Source organism: Petaurus breviceps, unplaced genomic scaffold, assembly GCF_028583685.1.
Source record: "Petaurus breviceps papuanus isolate PSGF00001 unplaced genomic scaffold, PetGlider_PUasm1.0 220, whole genome shotgun sequence".
Taxonomy (NCBI): domain Eukaryota; kingdom Metazoa; phylum Chordata; class Mammalia; order Diprotodontia; family Petauridae; genus Petaurus; species Petaurus breviceps.
In genome coordinates this window covers 14,819,214-14,835,583 of record NW_027185876.1, presented here as the reverse complement: position 1 = coordinate 14,835,583, position 16,370 = coordinate 14,819,214, and the positions used below count along the sequence as shown (strand labels likewise).

At 38.2% G+C, this 16,370-nt stretch overlaps 1 protein-coding gene across 3 annotated transcripts in view; it reads left to right on the top strand.

Annotated features, from left to right (window-relative positions):
- SH2D1B (SH2 domain containing 1B) overlaps positions 1–16,370 on the top strand; it is a 75,304-nt gene that overhangs the window by 1,835 nt on the left and 57,099 nt on the right. The window contains exons 3-4 of one of the 3 annotated variants that reach the window (XR_011169566.1): positions 2,883–2,953; positions 4,132–6,778. The exons of the other annotated variants lie outside the window; for them this stretch is intronic. The gene's annotated coding sequence lies outside the window, so the exon portion shown is untranslated. Of the gene's footprint in view, positions 1–2,882; positions 2,954–4,131; positions 6,779–16,370 lie in introns of those variants that run through there. 3 annotated transcript variants of the gene reach the window in all.

Here is a 16,370-nt window from a genome sequence, read left to right as displayed (position 1 = left end):
CATGAATTGGGGAGAAACTTGAGGGAGGGAGACCAATTAGGAAGCCTTTCCAGTATTTTTTTTTCTTATTGAAGGGGGGAAGGCAGGGTAATTGGGATTAAGTGACTTGCTCCAGGTCACATGGCTAGTTAGTGTTAAGTGTCTGAGGTGGGATTTGAACTCAGGTCCTCCTGACTCCAGGGCTGGTACTCTATTCACTGCACCACCTAGCCTCCCCAACCTTTGTAGTATTTTAAGTGAGAAGTGAGAAGGGCCCAAACTAAGGGGGTAGGTGTGTTAAAAAAAAAAAAAAGAAGGAACTGGATCTAAGAGATATTGTGAAGGAAGAAACAGTAATATTTGTCAACTGATTACATATGTGGGGTGGGAAAGAGTAAGGAGCCTAGAATTATGCCAAGGTTATAAACCTGGGAGACTGGAAGAGAGGTGGTATCTTTGAAAGAAATAATGAAGTTTGGAAGAGAAGTGAAGTTGGGAGAAACTATGATGAATTCAGTTTTGGAGTACTGAGTTTGAGTCTCCACAATATCCATTTTGAAATGTCTAAAAGGCAGCTGGTGATAGGGATTCACTCAAGGGAGAAACTAGAACTAAATATATTGATCTGTGAGTCATTGGCATAGAGGTGACAATTAAACTCATGGGACCTGATAAGGTTGCCTAAAGAAAGAATATATAGAAAAAAGAGTAGGGGGTCTAGAACAGAGCCTTGGGGAATAACTACAGTTAATCACTAGGTATGTTACATCATTTAAAAAGGAGAAGAATAGAAGGAGCTATCTTGCACAATTATGGTGAAGTGCGTGTGTGTGTGGGGGGGGAGATGCTCTACAAGGGACAGAGGTAATCAGAAGATCAGATGAACAATTTGATTACATGAACTGAAAAACTTTTGTATAAACAAAATCAATGCAATTAGGATAAGAAGGGAAAGTGTCAATTAGAAACAAATTTTCATGTCAAATATCTCTTATAACACTCTAATATGAGACACATGGGGAATTAACACAAATATATAAGATCGAAAGCCATTCTCTAATAGATAAGTAGTGAAAGGATGTGAGTAAACAGCTTTCAAAAAGAATTTCAAATTACTAACAACTAGTAAAATATTGTTCCAAATTACTAATGATATGAAAAATGCAAATCTAAACATTCCTGAAGCTTCACCTTACTCCCTGAAAACTGGAAGAATTAGAAAAGGTAGAAATATTCAATGTTAGGGCCTATAGGAAGCCAGACATGTTTTTTTTTGTTTTTTTTTTTTAGAGCAATCGGGGTTAAGTAACTTGCTCAAGGTTACACGGCCAGTTATTTCTGGGTGTGGTGCTAAGTGTCAGAGCCTGGATTCGATCCCCAGGTCTTCCCGACACTGGAGCCGGTGCTCTTACTCGCTGTGCTACCTGGCCACCCCTGGACATGTTAATAATATACTATTGGTGGAGTTATGGATTGACTATATCTAGATGATAAACCTCCTCTAGTTGATCTATCAGATAACAGATGAACTGTTTATGTATCTTGTGCTACCTAATTATTTTGACATTATCTCTACCACTAGAATGTAAGCTCTTTGAAGGCAGGAACTGTTTTTCCTTCTCTTTGTGCCCAGCACATAGTAAGTAAGCATTTAATATGTGCTTGTTGTTTAGTTGATTCTGAAATTCAGAAAATTTCAAAAGGCAAGAGTGGCTCTTGATCCAAAATCGTGCCTTCATTGCCTCCATTCATAGAGAGAACTTTTTGAGAGAGCATTGATTACTTCCTGGTTACCATATGTAGAATTTATTATAGTACAATACAATAAATAAATATTTATTACGTACCTACTATGAACCAGGTAATATTATAGGACTCAGTGATATAAAGACAAAACCCAACACATTCCCCACCTTCAGGAAAATTATATTCTATTATGGGAAAATACATGTAAATATATAAGTAAATATGAAATATAGGCAAAGTAAAATAGAAGGGGCTTGTGTATGCATGTATGTGATGGTGGGGGGTGGGAGGAAGGTGACCCTAGCATAGATGCATTAGGAAAGGCCTCATATAGGAGATGACACTTTGGCTGGGTTTTGAAGGAAACTTGGAATTTTAAGAAGTAGAAGCAAGAAGGAAGTACCAGGCATGGGGAACAGCTGCTTTTGCCCTTGTTTGAATAGGAAAGTATGTTCTCTAGGAAATAAAACTAGTGTCCTCAAGAGTCATTCCCTCACTTTTTGGTTTATATTACTTCTCAAAGTGTTTCATCAAGCATCTCCACTCCTGCCAATATTCATCTAAGGACAACCACATCAGTCAGTATTTATTATGTACTTAGTATGCACCAAGTATTATATTGTAATTGGTCAATGATTGCTTTTTTGTATTTTTTGATGTCATTGAGGTCTTTATATTCCAATTCATGGTCAGTTTTTGTAAAGGTACCAATATAGTTGAAAAGTATATAAATTCCTATCTGTTCCCATTAAGTAATCATCAGAGATCTATTATCACTATTTTTTTATGAAGTTCTATTTAGGTCCTTAACTTATTTCTTGTCTCTCTTTTGTTTAGGTTTGTTTAAATCTGAATGAGGGACCTTGAGGCCACCTACTATTTTAGTTTACTATCGATTTCTCTTGGCAATTTTTCCTTTAAGTATTTAGATGTTGATCTCTTCAGTGCCTATATATTAAGTACTCATATTGATTTATTATCTAGAGTGCTTTTAAGCATGATATATTTCCCCTGCTTATCTTTTTTATAATGTCTTTATTTTCTGTAGCCTAATCTGAAATTATGATTGCTACCTTGCTTTTAAAAATTTCAGCTGAAGCATAATACATTTTATTTTAGCCCCTCATTTTGGCTTTATGAAAATTTTTATATTTCAGGTGTGTTTCTTGGAAACATATTATTGGATTCTATTTTCTAATACATTGTAATGTCCTCTTCTGTTTCATGGGTGAGTTCATCCCATTCATATTCATAGTTATGATTATTAGTTATATGTTTCTCTTCATCTTATCCACTTGAATTTTTTCTCTTTGCTCCTATTCCCCCTCCATCCTCACAAATAAGAAGTAGTAAAAGAGTTTGTCTGACACTTGTTCTATGTAAATTAAATGGATTGTTTCTACTTCATTGCTCTTTTTTCTTCCCTTTGTCCCACCCTTGAACCTATTTTACTCTTTTTTCTTTTCTTTTTAATTCTTCCTTCACATTCCTCTTTCCAGCTTTGAAGTTTGTTTTGTTATTCTCCCTTTTAAATCTCTCTTCCCCTCCCCATTTGTCTCCTCCTATTTCTCTTTTGAGTTTAATGGATATCTCTACCATGATCTTTGTATGTATATGTGTAGGTGTGTAATTGTGTTCAGTCTTCTATTTCAGATGAAAATAAAGCTTGTGGGATACCTCTTTCCCTCACCCCTTCCTCCATTTAAAAATACTCTTCATTTTATGATACTGATTTCTTTTCCTTTATTCCTCCTTTATTCCCCACTATAGTCTCCTATCCCTGACATTTCTGTCTTCTCCTGAGACCATCAAAACAGAATAAAACTATGTCCAAGTCTTCTGTTTCAATATTCCTTAATGACCCTTGAAGATATCAAGGTTCTGAGGAGGCTTTTGCTTCTGACCCCCCATTAGTATGTAAGTTATTTATCCCCACATAATCCCAATTGAACAAATGTGGTACCTTTCTATGTTTCTCTTGGTTCTTGTACTTCCATTTCAAAATATCTGCTTAGTTCTTGCCTTTTCCTCTGGCATGATTAGGAATGTTTGTAACTTTTAGTTTCATTAGAAGTTCATCTTCCCTTCTGTGAGATTATATTTGGCTTTGCTAGATAGGTTACTCTTTGTTGTAAGTCATCTTTTGCCTGTTGAAATACCATATTGTAAGCTTCCTTGGAGTGGAGGTTGGAATTTTTTTCTGCCTACAGCAAGAGTTTTCAGAGAAGAGAGAGAGAGAGAGCAAGCCATGCTAAATAGTTGTAGAGTAGGCATGGCAACCAGTGAACAGAATATCTGCAGTTCTCTTTTCTGAGACTGTAAGGAGTGACCTCTAAATGTACAAACACAGAAGTAGATGACCATTGATAACAATTGTTATTGTGGCAATGGTTGTTCTTATTGTAGTTTCACTCAGGAAGCTGGAATGCTGACAGAAAAAATTGACATGAAGAACTGTTGGAACTGGAGGTCCTAAAACTTGCCTCATAACCTGCCTCCTCTGCTGAGAAGAGGAGCCAAAGTTCCTCTCACTTTGCACCTTTTGCCTTCCATCTCTTGCTGGGCACAGTGTGTCCCATGAAGGAAGGTAGCAAGGGGGCAGGCCAGACATCTTCCATTTTCCTCAAAGCAACAACTTTCATCTGTGCCAGCACAAAGCAACTTCCACTTCCTGCTGCCAGCCCAATCTCCCCCCTAGGATATGGAGAATCTCTGGTTCGAGGACGGGGCAACCTTCCCTTTGACCTCTGGCTTTCCATCTCTTGCTGTGTCTGTTCCTTGAGGGAAGAGGAAAAGTTGAAGGCAAATGGGACTCTCTCCTGCTATGCAGGTTTAACTTCCATCTCCAGCTGTGCCCTTTTCCCACTTAATCTCCACACTTTGGAGGGAAGAGGAGTAGCGAAGCAGGGTCTCCTACCTGACCATCTGATCATGTACCTCCTCTCATACTGAGAGCTACAGCACTTAGGTAGCACCATAATGCATAGAGTATTGGGCCTAGAGTCAGGAAGACCTGAGTTCAAATTCAGCCTCAAACACTTACTACCTGTGTGACCCTGGGCAAGTCACTTAGCCTTGATTTGCCTCAGGTTCCTCTACTGCTAAATGAGGATAATAACATCACCTGCTTGTCAAGGTTTATTGTGAGGCTCAAATGAAATAGTATTTATTAAGTGTTTAGCAAGGTTTGGGGCACATAGTGTTATATAAGTGCTTATTCTTCCTTCCTCCTCCTCCTGTTTGTGCACAGGAAAGACTTAAACAAAGACTTAAAACTTTAAACTTAAAAACTCTCTCTGGGTGTCCTGTTTCTCTGTCTCTCTCTCTGTCTTTCTGTCTCTAAGTCTCTCTCAGCTTTTGAGTAAAGGTAAAAGAGTGCTGTAAAGCTCTGAGTAGGAGCTCCTTTCCCCCTACCTGTGATCATATAGCAACGAACATATAGTACTTTTTGTTTCTTTTTTCTTCGTTTTGTTTATCCTTTCCTGATCTCAGGTGAATGAGTATTAGCTATGACTATATGAACTTTAAAAGGTCAAAAGAATTACTTAGAATAAGAATCCATAGCAGAGTCTTCTGGCAGCTGTAGCACCTGAACCAGGGAGGAGCTAGTCTGGAGGAGTGGCCTATTTGACCCAGTCCAGCAGTGAATCAAGCCAGCCAACAAAACTCTGTCCTGAAAGCAAACAAAAAGCTCACCCGTCAGCTATGTTGTAAATTGACAGAAACTTGATGAGGAGTATCTGTAGCAATTACAGTAAATTTGAGGAGTAAATATTCTCCCCAAGAACCAAGGTGGTAGGAGGCAGTACTCTGTTTCAGAGATTGTATTTCGAGTCTTGCTGTATCTTTCCTACAAACATCCTTCTGCTAATTAACGTTGATTGATATTGGAGAAAGATCAATAGATAAACTGATATTAGGTTACTAATCACTGGTTAGTTGATATAGTAGAAATATTAGCTATTAATTGTGCTGGAAAGATGTTCTAGTATCAACAAGAGTAATAGTATTAGAAAAAACTCAACTCCTCAGAGTTTCTAAGAATCCTCAAACTAGCCTTGCTTTGTGGACCTAATCTGCTAGTCAGAATATGGATTGGGAAAGTAGCTCCAGAGTTTATATATGCTACACTTGGAAAAAAAGTTCACATCATATTTCTGATAAATATTAGATTTGTGAGATTTGTAGAGAATTGATACAAACATATAAAAACAAGTACCATTTCCCAATGGATAAGTGTTCAAGGGATATAAACAGGCAGGGAAGAAATCCAAATTATGTAAAAAAATTTCTAAATCACTAACAATTTGAGGAAGGTAAATTAAACCAACTCTGGGGTCCCACTTCACACCCATCGAATTGAAAAAAAAATGTCAAAAAGAAAATAAGAATTCTTCAAGAGGCAGTGGAAAGAATATGAATTGGTCCAACCATTCTGGAAAGTAATTTGGAACTTTACCCAAAGGTCACCAAACCATGTACACCCTTTGATTTGATTCAGCAATACCACTACTGGAGTATATGGTAAAGAGATCAAAGACAGAGAGAGGAGGACTCATATGTTCAAAAATATTTCTCACCTCACTTTTGTTGTAACAGAAAATTGGACTCACGACGGGTACCAATAAATTAGAGAACGACACAGTAAACTGTGGTGTATATATGTTATGTGGCGTTATATCTTCTTTGTCCTGTATATGAAAAGTTTCTTTTTTTCATGATTTTCTCAATTGTCTGGTTTGCTGAATATGGTGCCATCTAGTGGGAAGATTATATATTACACTCCCCTGGTCAATAAACTGTAAACTGACAACCTGTCTTCTTGTGGGCCATAAATTGATATGGATTGCTATAGCTACTGTGATACCTGAATTGTTCGTGGGATACCTACCAAGCACACATACATCCTCCAATAGTGTTACATATCTAAATAATCTAGTGTTCTATTTTATATTTTTGTCTTGACAGATTAATTCCTTGATATTTGATATGTTTTACAATTGTGTTAGATGTAATTATTTCTGTCTTTTCCTCCTGACTGTTGTTACTAATATACAGAAATACTGATGACTTTTGTGTACTTATTTACGGATTACTTTGATAAAGTTATTAATTGTTTTTAGTTTCTTTGTTGGTTTTCCAGGGTTTGGCTTTGTTTTTTTAAGCAAACAATCATATTGGCTACAAAGACAATTTTGCCTTATTCCTTTAGCCACTTCCCCCCCATCTTACTGCTATAATAACTATAGTAACTATTTCTAATATGAAAAAATAATGGAGACAGGTGGCATCTTTACTTCACCTCTGATCTTTTTGGGAAGGCTTCCAGTATTTCTCCAGTCAGACAGTAACATTTATTAAATGCCTGCTTATGTGGCAGGCACTATGCTAAGTGCCTAGAATACAAAGAAAGACAAAAGACAACTTCTGTCAACATGCAAACAACTACATGATAAGATAAATTGGAAGCAATCAGCAGAGGGAGATCACTGGCACACTGGGAATGGTTTCCTGTAGAAGGTAGGATTCTGGTGAGGATTTGAAAGAAACTAGGGGACTCAGGAGGTGGAGATGAAGAGGGAGAGAATTCTAGGAATGGGGGACAACCAATGAAAATGCCCAGAGGCTGGAGATGAAGTTTCTTGTTTGAGAGGCAGCAAGGAGGCCAGTGTCACTGGACTGCAGACAGAGTGTGGGTGAGGGGGTGGAGTGGAGTCTGGGGGTGGGGAAGGATATATGGTATAAGAAGACTGGAAGGGTAGGGGGAGGCAGATTATACAGGACTTTGAACACCAGACAGAGGATTATGTATTTGAACCTGGAGGTGAGGGGGAGTCACTGGAGTTTATTTAATTGGAAGGTGGATTGTAATGGGGAAAGTCTTGTCATGGGGAGACCAGCCAGCAGGCTACTGCAATAGTCCTGGTGTGAATCAATAAGGGAATGCACCAGGGTGGTTTTAGATAAATACTGTGAGTCATAGTAAGGAAAAATCTTTCTAGTCCTAACTGCTTAGTCTTTAAAACAAAACAAATGAGTGCTAAAGGTCCTGGAATATTTTAAATTAGTATACAGATATTCACCTTTGAATCAGCATCACTGTGATAATAAATATTCATACATACTTAATAAATGCTTATTAGATTCCTGAGACAGTGGAAAAGGGACTGTAGTGGGGGTTTTCCTTTGGGAAGAGATCTCAGAAGACATTCAGAATGAAAACTAACATCTCCTCTTGCCAATATAATTCAAGTAGTTGGTCTACCTTTGCTTTAGCTTAAAGAGTACTCATTTTCACATTTTCAAACAATCCACTAATTCAGATAACAGAAATATTTCAATGTTTCATTTTAATCTCTTGAAATTTATATAAAGGGGTTTGCCCAGGAAAAGAAAATGGTGTCAACATATTAACTCACTAATGAGCAATACTTCATTATCCCTATTATCTGCTTTATTACCACATCAACTAGGTGGGAGGAAGAAATCACTTGGACAAAGACCAACCCCCCCTATAATGGGAGACACAAATACAGGAGTTTTTTGTACTATGTTTGATTCTGCTACAAATCAGTTATTTGATTCAACTCAACAAGCATTTATTAAGCATCTAATATAAGCAACACACTGGAAATACACAGCAAAAATGATAATGCTTCCTGTCTTCAAAAGTAAACATTCTACTATGAGAAATAACAAGTATAAGACAATGCAAATTTATACAAAATAAATGCAAAATAATAGTATGTGGAGGTTATTAATAACCATGTACCGTGTTTCCCCGATAATAAGACACTGTCTTATTATTTTTTTTGGACAGAAAAACACCAGAGGGCTTATTTTCAGGGGAGGGCTTATTTTAATGAACATTGACAGCAATTTTAATAAACAGGTAAATGTGAACAAAAAAATGTACCTTTATTCAATAAGCAAATCACTGGGGAAGAACAGGATGACGCGCTCACTGCTGCAGCTCTGATTGGATGCAGCTCAGAGCGCGACGTGCGTTTCACCTGGGGGGGGGGGGAACGGTGCATACAGAGGGTACCATAATGTAGCGTGTAGCACAGGGGATCACCTTCACTACAGTAGCAATCTCAATAGGGCTTATTTTCGGGGGAAAGCTTATTTTAGAGGAATCTTACACAGTAAGGGGAGGGCTTATTTTCAGGATAGGTCTTATTATCAGGGAAACACGGTAGGAAGTGATGCTGAAGTTGTACCTTGGTGGGAGTTTCAACAGGCAGAGGTAAGGAAGGAATATATTTCCAGCATGTGGAGCAGCTTGTGCAAAAGGCGGGGGGGGGGGGAGGGGGAGCAAAATAGAATGTTTTACACAAAACACAGCAATTAGACCAATTTAAGAGCATTATATAAAAAATAAGTCTAGAAATAAAGGTTAGAACCATATGGTGAAGTGAAGGCCTTTGAACAACAAAGAGATGTTTCCATTTGACTCCATGAGCAATAAGAATCCATAGTGAGTGGAGAGAATAAAGCTTGTGTTTTAAGAAAATTAATTTTGAAGCTGTAAGGGGGATGGATTAGAATGGGGACACTGGAAGGAGAAAGAGCAACCAAAAGTTTTTATCTTTGCATGCGTTCCTATATCTTCCATTTGTTCAAAAGTTACAAGATTTTTGGAAAAACAGATCTCATAGACCTAAAAAATGAATCACACAATCACAAACTTTTAAAGTTGGAAGAGGCCTCAGCAGCCAAATAGTGTAACTGTTAGCCACCAAATACTTCTATTTCCCCTACTCCCAACCCCAACAGATGCAGTTACTCTCCCTCTGCTTACATATCCGTGATACCTGATGCACAGCTCATTCCCCTTGTAGAGAGCCCTGAACATCAGCAAGTTTTTCCTGAGCCTAAGTCAAAATTTGCTTCTTTGCAATCCAAAATGACTAAAGATGAAGTACGCTATCCACCTCCAGAGAAACAACTGATATATTTTTTAATACATACAGAAGCAGGCTAATTTTCACTCTTTCATTCTTTTTCTTTTATTCGAGTCTTATTGTACAAGATTACTAGTACGGAAATGTTTTACATGAATGCACATATATAACCTGTATCTGATTGCTTACCATCTCAGGGAGGGGAGGATAGAATTTGGAACTCAAAACTTAAAAAAAAACCCAAATGATAAAAATTGTCTTGGATCATTGTACTTCTGAGAATAGCTAAGTCATTCACAATACTTCATTGAATAGTATTGCTGTTACTGTGTATAATGTTCTCCTAGTTCTGCTTACTTCACTTTGCATCAGTTCATATAAGTCTTTCCAGGTTTTTCTGAAATCATCCTACTTGTCATTTCTTATAAGACAATAATATTCCATCACAATAATATACCAAAGCTTGTTTATACATTCCCCAATTGATGGATATTGTCTCAATTTCCAATTCTTAGCCACCACAAAAAGAACTGCTATAAATGTTTTTGTACAAATAGGTCCTTTTCCCTTTTTTTGATGTCTTTGGGATATAGACCTAGCAGTGGTATGGCTGGATCAAGGGGTATGCACAGTTTTATTTATACATAGATTTATACATCTATATTTATACACAGAATAGTTGGACCAATAAATAGTGCACTAGTGTCCCAGTTTTCCCACATCCCCTCCAACATTTATCATTTTCCTTTTTTTTTGTCATATTAGCCAATCTGATATGTATGAGGTTGTATCTCAAGAGTTATTTTAATTTGCATTTCTCTAATCAATAGTGATTTGGAGCATTTTTCATGACCATAGATAGCTTTGATTTCTTTGAATGAAAACTGTCAGTTCATATCCTTTGACCATTTACCAACTGGGCAATGACTTGCATTTTTATACATTTGACTCAGTTCTCTATATATTTGAGAAATGAAACATTTATTAGAGATACTTGTTGTAAAAAAAAAAATTCCCCCAGTTTTCTGCTTTCCTTTTAATTTTGGTTGCATTGGCTTTGTTTGTGCAAAAACTTTTTAATTTTATGTAATCAAAGTAATCTAATTTATATTTTGTAATGCTCTCTATATTTTCTTTCATCCTAAATTCTTCCTTTATCCATAGATTTGACAAATAAACTATGCCATGCTCTCCTAATTTGCTTATTGTATCGCCATATTTATGTGTAAATCATATGCCCATTTTTACTTTATTTGGTATGGTGTGAGATGTTGGTCTACCATACTGTTTCTACCATACGGTTTTCCAGCTATCCGAGGAATTTTTGTCAAATAATGAGTTTTTGTTCTAAGAACTTAGATCTTGGGGAGGCTAGGTGGTGCAGTAAATAGAGCACCGGCCCTGTAGTCAGGAGGACCTGAGTTCAAATCCAGCCTCAGACACTTAACACTTACTAGCTGTGTGACCTTGGGTAAGTCACTTAGCCCCAATTGCCCTGCAAAACTCTCCCTCCAAAAAAAAAGTAAAAACCTAGATCTTTGGGTTTATCATATACTAGATTGCCATGGTCATTTACTGTAATGTTATGTGTACCTAACCTATTCCACTGATCCATCACTCTAGTTCTTAGCCAGAACCAGATTGTTTTGACAATTATCCCTTTATAATATAGTTTGAGATCTGGTACAGCTTCTGGTTTTCTTTAATCTTTAAGACTAGCAGTTTTTGTTACCTACAGAGATGTATAATAAATGCAAAAATGTGGATGAAGGGTCTTGCTCCTAGTTTCATTTGCATGCCAATCAAAGTGCATCTTAGGAGTGAAAGGATATTTGTCACTATAGTTTCCATATAGCCCCTTTGTTGTTGTTTTGGTAGTCTCCCAAATAGATTTTAGGCATGCAGATTCACAGTTACAGATTTAATAGGAATTAAAAGAAATTTTCCAGTCCCAAACTAGATAGCTTTCTGTTGTCACCAGAAAGCATCAAAAAATCTAAATCAATGGCATGAACTGACATGGTCACATATGTACCCTGACTACCTTTGCTCCTATGTGTATGCACTGATGCCCCAATCACAATGGTCCTGGTATATGTCTCTTCCTACTTGTTCCATGGCCACACATGTTCCCTGTGTTCCCTCTATTCATATTTCCTTTTCACATGTATGCTATGCTTATGTGCCCTCCCCATTGGTAGATTTTAAACTGTGAGGGAATGAACTCCAAGTATATATGAGATTTTTTAAAATTGTTACTTTATTTGCAGTTCTATTTGTCTAAATATCTTACTTGGAAGTACTTCCCTTTTCCTGCCTGAAAGGGAGAAAGAGAGATGCTAGGAAACATCAGTTTCCTTGCTTGGACTGTTCTTGGCTAGTTGGGATAGAGTGACACAATTCCATCTTGCTCCTTCTTCTTCCTCTCCCTCCCTGTCCTTCTCTGGCTTTCCTGCAGAAAAGAGGGAGAAGTGCTACGTCAGTGTCTCCACACACTGACACTTTGCCTAAGTGGAATAATGTTCTGAGAGGATTCCACCTTGGGACCAAGCCTCTGGGGATGTTGATAACCTATTGGAATTCATCCTCAATAATTAACAAATTCCTATCTGGTCATATCCAAATCCCAGTAATTATGAACTCCAGGTTGTCATTATTCAAACCCTTTTCTCTGCCTCCCACTGCTACTCCCTTATTCCTGTCTCCTCAAACCCCACCCCCTCCATGTTTCATCCTAAAGCTATGCAGCAGTTTTTGGTTTATCATATACTAGATTAACATATACATCCACCGTGCTCTCTGGAATGCCTGCTCCATAGGTAATAGATGCTTTCCTCTTATATCTTTTCCTTTCCAAGTCCTATCATCTTCTGTATCTCATTACAATCTGGCTCCCTCTTGAGGACAGTCTCCTTGGTTATCTTTCCGGGCACTGCTTGTCCTTTCACTCATTCCCTTTGGCTCACTGGTTTAGGTGAGAGAGTTGAAATAGCTCTTGCTCACTATAGCCACTTTCAACCTCTTTTTCTATTACTATCATTTGTTACTTCTCCTCCTTTGAGGTTCACTCAACCCATATCTACCACCCAATCAAAATTGTGATTATTATTGTCTATTAAACTCCAGGGCACTCCTCTCCTTTCTTCAGTGGGTTTGGAGCCTGATTCACAGTCTTTTTCTTCTCCTCAGTTCCTGCCTGAATACTAGGAGACTTCAACATCCATATTGATACTCCCTCAAGCACCCAAATCTCCCAATTCCTCAACATACTCATTTCCCATAACCCCACCTCAGCTACACACAGACATGGTCATATCTTTGACCTTGCCATCATCTACAAATGTACCACTCTAATATCAATAAACTCTGGAATTCCTTTATCTTGTAGTCTGTTGTCATTTCACTTCTCCTTTGGCCTTACAACCCCAAACCCTGTTTTTTGTACTTAGAGTAACCGCTAGTCTTTCTACCCTTCAGTTATTTCCCAGGCCATCCCTTTTGTTCTGGCTTATCTCTTCTCCCTTTCCCATTAGAAAAGCAGTTCAACTCTACTTGACACTGTCCTCTTCTCCTATTGAAGATATTGCTCTCTCAAGCTGCAGCCTTGGATTACTCCCATTATCTGCTGTCTTCATACCTATTCACATTGCTGAATGAAGCTGGAGAAAATCCAGAGACCACATTGACTGGATCCACTACAAATTTGTGTTAAATAATTGAAAACCAGTCACTATAGTAAAACAATCCTTTTATACCTCCTTGATTGACTACCATTCACCCCCACTGCTTTTTCAGTCCTTTTCATCATTTTTCAATCTTCTTCCCATCCTCTTAGCTAAGAATCTTGACTCATATTTAACTGAAAAAAAATGAGACCATTCCCCCATCTCACATCACTCAGATGCCTTCTGCTATCTTCTCTTTCACCCCATCTCATATGAAGAGTTAGCCTTCTTCTGACAGGGCAAGAACAGATGTATAATGTATATACATGTATGTATATGTAAATGTGATAATTCCATCCCATCTTCTCCAGCAGATTTCCTTCTTTATGATCCTCACTCTCTCACTTATCTTTAATCTCTCCCAGTCTACTGACTGCTTTCCCACTGCCCTCAGATATGTCCATGTCTCTCAAAAAACTCCATAATCCCTGTTAACTATTATCTCATATTTCTTCTTCCTTTTGTGTATAAGCTCAAGAAGACTATCTTCAATAGTTGCCTCTACTTCCTTTCTTCCTATTCTTTTCTTAACTGTCTAAAATCTAATTTTTTGCCTCCTCATTCAACTGAAACTGCTCTTTCCAAAGTTACTAATGATCTCTTAATTGCTAAATCTAATGGCCTTTAATTCAATTCTCATCCTTCTTGACACTTCTATAATCTTTGACACTTTTGATCAGTCTTCTCCTTGATACTTTCTTCTCCCTAAGTTTCTGTGACTACTTTAACCTGATTCTCTTCCTACCTATCTGACCTCTCCTCAGGCTCTAGTGATGGAGTTTCATCTAGGTCATGCCCATTAGCCAAGGGCATGCTATTTTGCTTGGTGATCTTATCAACTCCCATGAATCCAATTACAATCTCTATGCAAATGATTATCAGATCTATTTATCCAGCACTGACCTCTCTCCTAACCTCCAGTCTCTCATCTCTAACTGCTTATTGGACTTCTCAAACTGAATATCTCAAAGACATCTTAAACTGATTATGTCTAAAGCTAAACTCATTATCCCCCCCCCCAAATCCTCTCCTTTTCCTAATGTCCCTATTACTGTTAGGGTACCACCATCCTTCCAGTCATCAAAGCTCACAACCTAGGTGTCCTCCTCAAGTTTTCACTTTCACATACCTAATTAAATTGCCCACTCTTGTAGATTCTACTTACGTAACATCTCTCACATATATGCTCCCTTCTGTCTGCTGACATTGCTAATAACCTGATAGAGGTTCTTATCACCTCATTCTTGGACTCTAACAATAGCCTGCAGGTTAATCTCCTTACCTGAAGTCTTTCCTCACTAGTACATCTTCCACTCATCTGTCAAATTGATCTTTCTAAACAGGAGTTCTGACAATGTTACCCCACCCCCCATTCAATAAACTTCATTGACTTTCTACCACCTCCAATATCAAATATAACATCCTTTGTTTGGTGTCCAAAACCCTTCATAAATTGACCCCTACCTTTCTGGTCTCACTGCACCTTGCTGCAAAGTTATTAATAACACCACACCCCCACTCCACTCTGCAGTCTAGTGGCACTGGTTTTCTTTTTTCTCCCTCACACAAGGCAATCCATTTCTCAAACCTACATATTTTTACTGGGTGTCCCCAAAGCCTGAAATTCTCTTCCTCATTTCTGTTTCCTGGCCTCCCTGATTTCCTTCAAGTCCTAGCTAAAATTTTACAAGAGTCTTTCCCAATTCCTTAAGGCCGGTACCTTTCCTATTTTGATTATCTCCAAATTGTCATTTTCTGGTTATTTATAGTTATTATATGTTGTCTCCCCCATGAGATTGTGAGCTCCTTGAGAGAAGAGATTGTCTTTTGCTTTTGTTTGTAACCCTAGAACTTAGCACAGAGTTTGGCACATGCTAAGTAAATAAAAATGCTTGTTGATCAACTGTCTAGTAAAAATAAATATATTGGTAAGAACTTGTGAGTTATTATTTTGGGTGGGTGCTGACTTGCAAAGTCCATCAGACTTGACTTTAGTTAGCTTTTCTGGAGGCCCAGGTGTACTGAGCTCCAGGTGCTATGTCTGTCGCAGGACCTTCTTTTATCTTTGCTCCCCAGAATCCAGCTTCATCAAAGTATCAGAGAGTTGTTTATTTCCTATTAGATTGCTTCCCACTATACCATAATATAGGAGCCTGTGCTCATTTGTTTTGATGTTTTGGTTTTTCTAGCTCAGATCTTATGTGCTTTTCCCTTTCAAAGGCCGAAGCAATAGAGAGATCTTACTGATCCAGCTCTACCTTCCTTCCTTCCAGAGTAAAGTCTGAATGTGTTTAGTCTATGTTGGTTGTTCTTTAAGTTCTTTAATTCCTCTGGCTTGTAACTGTCATAACTTCCTTCCTGTTGCTTCAACCCCCATTCTTTCCTTTCAAAATAAATTACTCATAGACCTCTAGACCAGTGTCCACCTTCACTCTGAGGTTTTCCAACCATGACCTCAAGGGAGAAAAAGCACAGCTCCATCTGTGATACAGTCAGGAACCTTAACATGAAAGCCTCCAAAGAGGAGCTAGAAGTCTTGGGAATAATATAGGCAATAGGGTTAGAGTGGGGGTAGGGGTAGGAGAAGAGGAAGAGGAAGAGGGACTTGGAGGCTTCAGAAGCTACTTTGAGGAGCTCAGGATATGAGAAGGGACACCGTTGTGAAAGACCACAGAGGCCTCAAGACCTGTCACTGCTCCTCCTGTGAGGGTGTGACTATGTGTGGAATGGAGAAGAACTAAAGGGCAAACAATGTAACACTACCCATATTGTGTAATTCAAAAGACATACTGAGGTTTACCAAGTGGCAGTGAGTAGGGAGGGGTGACAGCTTCCACGATTCAATTCAGTTAGTCAGCAAGCATTTATTAAGTACTTACTATGTGCCAAGATGGTGCTAAGTGTCCTGCCTTCTAGGAGCTCATATTCCAGTGGGGGAGACACCACTCAAACTCTAGGCCCATATGCAAGATAAGGATAGTGTAAATGGAAAGTAACCTCAGAGAGAAAGCAC